The sequence below is a fragment of the Arachis ipaensis genome, chromosome B4 (assembly GCF_059453495.1).
Source record: "Arachis ipaensis isolate K30076 ecotype BB chromosome B4, ASM5945349v1, whole genome shotgun sequence".
NCBI lineage: Eukaryota > Viridiplantae > Streptophyta > Magnoliopsida > Fabales > Fabaceae > Arachis > Arachis ipaensis.
This window is the reverse complement of record NC_142439.1, coordinates 131,315,033-131,322,131: the sequence shown is the minus strand read 5'-3', so window position 1 is coordinate 131,322,131 and position 7,099 is coordinate 131,315,033. Positions and strand designations below refer to the sequence as shown.

Here is a 7,099-nt window from a genome sequence, read left to right as displayed (position 1 = left end):
TTGAGTTAGTCTGACTTTATAAATGATTTAATATTTGAGCTGATTTGATTTTAAAAAGAGATTTATTATTGGCATTGATTTTCTTTGAAAATAAATTGATATTGGAGTTGGTTGAATTTTGGAAGATGATTGAGATTTGGAAATAGTTGAGAAAAGGTTTGAGAAATGTTTGGATGGAACCCGAAAAGGGTGGCAGAATCCGAGTTTTAAAGGAGATGCTGCCAAAATTTTATAAAATTGGAAGTTTTGTTTGAAGTAATTGTTTAAAGAGATTTAGTTCTTAAACGTTATATGTTTAAGATTGATTTATTTAGAAAAGAAAGAATTATGTTTTGGATTGAGATTGTTGATTAACGGAAAGAAGGATGATGAGGATTGATTTGAAATATGATTTTTGAATGAATTTGGAAATGGGATATAGATTGACGAATGATGATGATATTGATGAATGATGAATGAATTGTTTATGTGGCTTATGAATTTGAAATATCTGAGATACGAGGTTCATTGGATTAAGTGCCGTGGCTTGCCACCACGTGTACTGATGAGCGGATAATTTATACGCTTTTTGGCATTGTTTTTAGTATGTTTTTAGTAGGATCTAGTTACTTTTAGGGATGTTTTCATTAGTTTTTATGTTAAATTCACATTTCTGGACTTTACTATGAGTTTGTGTGTTTTTCTATAATTTCAGGTATTTTCTGGCTGAAATTGAGGGACTTGAGCAAAAATCAGATTCAGAGGTTGAAAAAGGACTGCTGATGCTGTTGGATTCTGACCTCCCTGCACTCAAAGTGGATTTTCTGGAGCTACAGAACTCGAAATGGCGCGCTTCCAATTGCGTTGGAAAGTAGACATCCAGGGCTTTCCAGAAATATATAATAGTCGATACTTTGATCAAGAATAGACGACGTAAACTGGCGTTCAACGCCAGCCTTCTGCCCAAATCTGGCGTCCAGCGCCAGAAAAGGATCCAAAACCAGAGTTGAACGCCCAAACTGGCACAGAAACTGGCGTTCAACTCCACAAATGGCCTCTGCACGTGCTACACTTAAGCTCAGCCCAAACACACACCAAGTGGGCCCAGGAAGTGGATTTATGCATCAATTACTCACTCATGTAAACCCTAGTGACTAGTTTATTATAAATAGGACCTCTTACTATTGTATTAGACGTCTTTTTGACCATCTTGGAACGCATTGTTCTTAGACCATGGGGGCTGGCCATCTCGGCCATGCCTGAACCTTCACTTATGTATTTTCATACGGTAGAGTTTCTACACTCCATAGATTAAGGTGTGGAGCTCTGCTGTTCCTCAAAGATTAATGCAAAGTACTTCTGTTTTCTATTCAATTCTTCTTATTTCGCTTCTAAGATATCCATTCGCACCCAAGAACATGATGAAGGTGATGATTATGTGTGACGCTCATCACCATCTCCCTTATGAACGCGTGCCTGACAAACACTTCTGTTCTACATGAAATAAAGCTAGAATGAATATCTCTTAGATCTCTTAACCGGAATCTTCGTGGCGTAAGCTAGAATGATGGCGGCATTCAAGAGAATCCGGAAAGTCTAAACCTTGTATGTGGTATTCCGAGTAGGATTCAATGATTGAATGACTGTGACGAGCTTCAAACTCGCGAGTGTTGGGCGTTAGTGACAGACGCAAAAGGAGGGTGAATCCTATTCCAGCATGATCGAGAACCGACAGATGAATAGCCGTGCCGTGACAGGGTGCGTGAGCATATTATTCACTGAGAGGAGGGGATGTAGCCACTGACAACGGTGATGCCCTTGCATAAAGCCAGCCATGGAAAGGAGTAAGACTGATTGGATGAAGATAGCAGGAAAGCAGAGGTTCAGAGGAACAAAAAGCATCTCCATTCGCTTATCTGAAATTCCTACCAATGAATTACATAAGTATCTCTATCCCAATTTTATTATATCATATTCGAAAACACCATTATCACTTTATACCTGCCTGACTGAGATTTACAAGGTGACCATAGCTTGCTTCATACCAACAATCTCCGTGGGATTCGACCCTTACTCACGTAAGGTATTACTTGGACGACCCAGTGCACTTGCTGGTTAGTTGTATCGAAGTTGTGACAAATTATGAGTGTGTAATCACGATTACGCGCACCAAGTTGCTCACGTTACCAGGGATTGTTCGAGCCTGGACATCACAATTTCGTGCACCAAGTTTTTGGCGCCGTTGCCGGGGATTGTTTGAGTTTGGACAACTGACGGCTCATCTTGTTGCTCAGATTAGGTAATTTTCTTTTCGTTTTGTTTTCAAAAAAAAAAAATCTTTCAAAAATATTTTTCAAAAATTTCTCCTTTGTTTTCGAAAAAAAATAATAATATAAAAATGTTTTCAAAAATTTTATTCAGAATTTTTAAAAATGAATTCTAGTGTTTCATGATGATTCGTTGAAGCCTGGCTGGCTATAAGCCATGTCTAATTTTTGGACTGGGGTTTCAACTTACCATCACAAAAGAAGAAATTCACACACACTTAGTTGCTCTATACTTGAAAAGTATCCATATTTGCTGAAGCTTGGCTGGCCATTGGCCATGTCTAGTGTTTTGGACTGGAGCTTTCATTGAAAGCTTGGTTGGCTAGTGAGCCATGTCTAATTCCTGGACTGAAACTTTAGACTAACATGGCAAGATTCCTGGAATTCATATTAAAAATTTTGGAATCCTTATTTTCCTTTTTCAAATTAATTTTCGAAAAAAATACAAAAAAATTAGAAAATCATAAAAATCAAAAATATTTTTCTGTTTCTTGTTTGAGTCTTGAGTCATATTATAAGTTTGGTGTCAATTGCATATGCATCTTGCATTTTTCGAAATTTCATGCATTCATAGTGTTCTTCATGATCTTCAAGTTGTTCTTGGTAAGTCTTCTTGTTTGATCTTGATGATTTTTTGTTTTGTGTCTTTTCATGTTTATCATATGCATTCTTGAATTCTTAGTGCGTAAGCATTAAAGAATTCTAAGTTTGGTGTCTTACATGTTTTCTTTGCACTAAAAATTTTTCAAAATTGTGTCTATGATGTTCATCTTGACATTCATAGTGTTCTTGGTGTTCATCTTGACATTCATAGCATTCTTGCATGCATTCATTGTTTTGATCTAAAAATTTCATGCATTGCATAATTTTCATGTTTTTTATAAAAATTTCAAAAATCAAAAAAATATCTTTCCCTTTTTCTCTCATCAAATTCGAAAATTTGAGTTGACTTTTTCAAAAATTTTTAAAATCAAGTTGTTTCTTATGAGTCAAATCAAATTTTCAATTTGAAAATCTTATCTTTTTCAAAATCTTTTTCAAAAATCAAATCTTTTTCAAAATTCTTGGTTATTTTCGAAAATTCCAAAAATAATTTTCAAAAATCTTTTTCTTATTTTATATCATAATTTTCGAAAATAACATAATCAATTAATGTTTTGATTCAAAAAATTTGAAGTTTGTTACTTGCTTGTTAAGAAAGATTCAAACTTTGAGTTCTAGAATCATATCTTGTGATTTCTTATGAATCAAGTCATTAATTGTGATTTTAAAAATCAAATCTTTTTCAAAAACTAATTCCTATCATATCTTTTCAAAAATATCTTCTTATCTTATCTTTTTCAAAAATATCTTTTCAAAATATCTTTTCTAACTTCCTAACTTCTTATCTTTTCAAAATTTGTTTCAACTAACTAACTAACTTTTTGTTTGTTTCTTAACTTTTTCAAAACTACCTAACTAATTCTCCCTTTCTAATTTTCGAAAATATCTCTCCCTTTTTCAAAAATTTCTTTTTAATTAACTAATTATTTTTATTTTTATTTTTTATTTCAAAAAAATTTTCGAAAAAAAATACTAAATATTTTTCAAAAACCATTTTCGAAAATCACTAACTCTTTTTCAAAATAATTTTCGAAAATTATCCCTCCCCCATCTTATTCTATTTAATTCATTCATATCCTAACATCTCTTCCTCACATCATCACCAAATTCGAACCCCCCTCCTCTATCTGTGTTCGAATTTCTTCTTCTTCTTCTTTTTTACTAACAATAAGGACCCTCTTTACTGTGACATAGAGGATTCCTCTTCTTTTCTTTTTCTCTCCTCTTTCTTATGAGCAGGGACAGAGAAAAAGGCATTCTTGTTGAAGCTGATCCAGAACCTGAAAGGACTCTGAAGAGAAAATTAAGAGAAGCTAAATTACAACAATCCAGAGACAACTTGATTGAAAATTTCGAACAAGTAAAGGAGATGGCAGCCGAACCCAACAACAATGCAAGGAGAATGCTTGGTGACTTTACTACACCTAATTCCAATTTACATGGAAGAAGCATCTCCATTCCTGCCATTGGAGCAAACAACTTTGAGCTGAAACCTCAATTAGTTTCTCTGATGCAGCAGAACTGCAAGTTTCATGGACTTCCATCTGAAGATCCTTTTCAGTTCTTAACTGAATTCTTGCAGATATGTGATACTGTTAAGACTAATGGAGTAGATCCTGAAGTCTACAGGCTCATGCTTTTCCCTTTTGCTGTAAGAGACAGAGCTAGATTATGGTTGGATTCTCAACCTAAAGACAGCCTGAACTCTTGGGATAAGCTGGTCACGGCTTTCTTAGCCAAGTACTTTCCTCCTCAAAAGCTGAGCAAGCTTAGAGCTGATGTTCAAACCTTCAGACAGAAAGAAGGTGAATCTCTCTATGAAGCTTGGGAAAGATACAAACAGTTGACCAAAAAGTGTCCTTCTGACATGCTTTCAGAATGGACCATCCTGGATATATTCTATGATGGTTTATCTGAGCTATCAAAGATGTCACTGGACACCTCTGCAGGTGGATCCATTCACCTAAAGAAAACGCCTGCAGAAGCTCAAGAACTCATTGACATGGTTGCTAATAACCAGTTCATGTACACTTCTGAAAGGAATCCTGTGAGTAATGGGACGCCTATGAAGAAGGGAGTTCTTGAAGTTGATACTCTGAATGCCATATTGGCTCAGAACAAAATATTGACTCAACAAGTCAATATGATCTCTCAGAGTCTGCATGGAATGCAAGCTGCATCCAACAGTACTCAAGAGGCATCTTCTGAAGAAGAAGCCTATGATCCTGAGAACCCTGCAATAGCAGAGGTAAATTACTTAGGTGAACCTTATGGAAACACCTATAACTCAACATGGAGAAATCATCCAAATTTCTCATGGAAGGATCAAAAGCCCCAACAAGGCTTTAATAATGGTGGAAGAAACAGGTTTAGCAATAACAAGCCTTCTCCATCATCAACTCAGCAATAGACAGAGAACTCTGAACAAAATGCTTCTAATTTAGCAAATCTAGTCTCTGATCTATCTAAGGCCACTGTAAGTTTCATGAATGAAACAAGGTCTTCCATTAGAAATCTGGAAGCACAAGTGGGCCAGCTGAGTAAAAGGATCACTGAAACCCCTCCTAGTATTCTCCCAAGCAATACAGAAGAGAACCCAAAAGGAGAGTGCAAGGCCATTGACATAAGCGCCATGGCCGAACCTGTGAGGAGAGGAGAGGACGCGAATCCCAAGGAGGAAGACCTCCTGGGACGTCCAGTGATCAATAAGGAGCTTCCCTCTGAGGAACCAAAGGACTCTGAGGCTCATCTAGAGACCATAGAGATTCTATTGAACCTCTTTATGCCCTTCATGAGCTCTGATGAATATTCTTCTTCTGAAGAGAACGAGGATGTTACTGAAGAGCAAACTGCCAAGTTTCTTGGTGTAATCATGAAGCTGAATGCCAAATTATTTGGCATTGATACTTGGGAAGTTGAACCTCCCTTGTTCATCAATGAACTAAGTGATCTGGATCAACTGACATTGCCTCAGAAGAGACAGGATCCTGGAAAGTTCATATTACCTTGTACCATAGGCACCATGATCTTTAAAGCTCTGTGTGACCTTGGTTCAGGAATAAACCTCATGCCCCTCTCTGTAATAGAGAAACTGGGAATCTATGGGGTGCAAGCTGCTAAAATCTCACTAGAGATGGCAGACAGCTCAAGAAAACAGGCTTATGGACAAGTAGAAGATGTATTAGTAAAGGTTGAGGGCCTTTACATACCTGCTGATTTCATAGTCCTGGATACTGGAAAGGAAGAGGATGAATCCATCATCCTAGGAAGACCTTTCCTGGCCACAACAAGAGCTGTGATTGATGTTGACAGAGGTGAAATAGTCCTTCAATGGAATGAGGACTCCCTTGTGTTTACAACTCAAGGAGCTCCCTCTGCAACCATGGAGAGGAAGCAGAAAAAGCTTCTCTCTAAGCAGAGTCAACCAGAGCCCCCACAGTCAAACTTTAAGTTTGGTGTTGGGAGGCCACAACCAAACTCTAAGTTTGGTGTTGAGCTCCCATATCCAAACTCTAAGTTTGGTGTTGGAGAGTTTCAACAAAGCTCTGCACATCTGTGAGGCTCCATGAGAGCCCACTATCAAGCTATTGACATTAAAGAAGCGCTTGTTGGGAGGCAACCCAATGTTTATCTAATTCTTATTTTTATTGTTTTTCATGTTTTCTTAGGTTCATGATCATGTGGAGTCACAAAATAAATAGAAAAATTGAAAACGGAATCAAAAATAGCAGAAGAAAAATCACACCCTGGAGGAGCATCTGTCTGGCGTTCAGCGCCAGAACAGAGCATGGTTCTGGCGCTGAACGCCCAAAATGGGCAGCTTCTGGGCGCTAAACGCCAGAACAGGCATGGTTCTGGCGTTCAACGCCAGAAATGGCACACAAATGGGCGTTGAACGCCCAAAATGGCCACCAACCTGGCGCTGAACGCCCAGAGTTGGGTACAAAGGCATTTTTACATGCCTAATGGGTGCAGGGATGTAAATCCTTGAACACCTCAGGATCTGTGGACCCCACAGGATCTACTCAGGATCTGTGGACCCCACAGGATCCCCACCTACCTCCACTCACTTCTTCTCACCACTCTCTTTCACACAACCCCATAAACACTCTTCCCTAAAAACCCCTCACCAATCACCTCAATCTCTCTCCCCCACTAAACCTTCACCACTCACATCCATCTCCTCTTCC

The 7,099-nt window shown here is 37.9% G+C and overlaps 1 non-coding gene across 1 annotated transcript; it reads right to left on the bottom strand.

Annotated features, from left to right (window-relative positions):
- Nucleotides 1–4,674: 4,674 nt before the first annotated feature.
- LOC148569247 (small nucleolar RNA R71) lies at nucleotides 4,675–4,782 on the bottom strand. Its single transcript, XR_015882602.1, has one exon. It is a non-coding gene; the product is annotated as a small nucleolar RNA R71 (small nucleolar RNA).
- Between the last annotated feature and the right edge of the window lie 2,317 nt (nucleotides 4,783–7,099).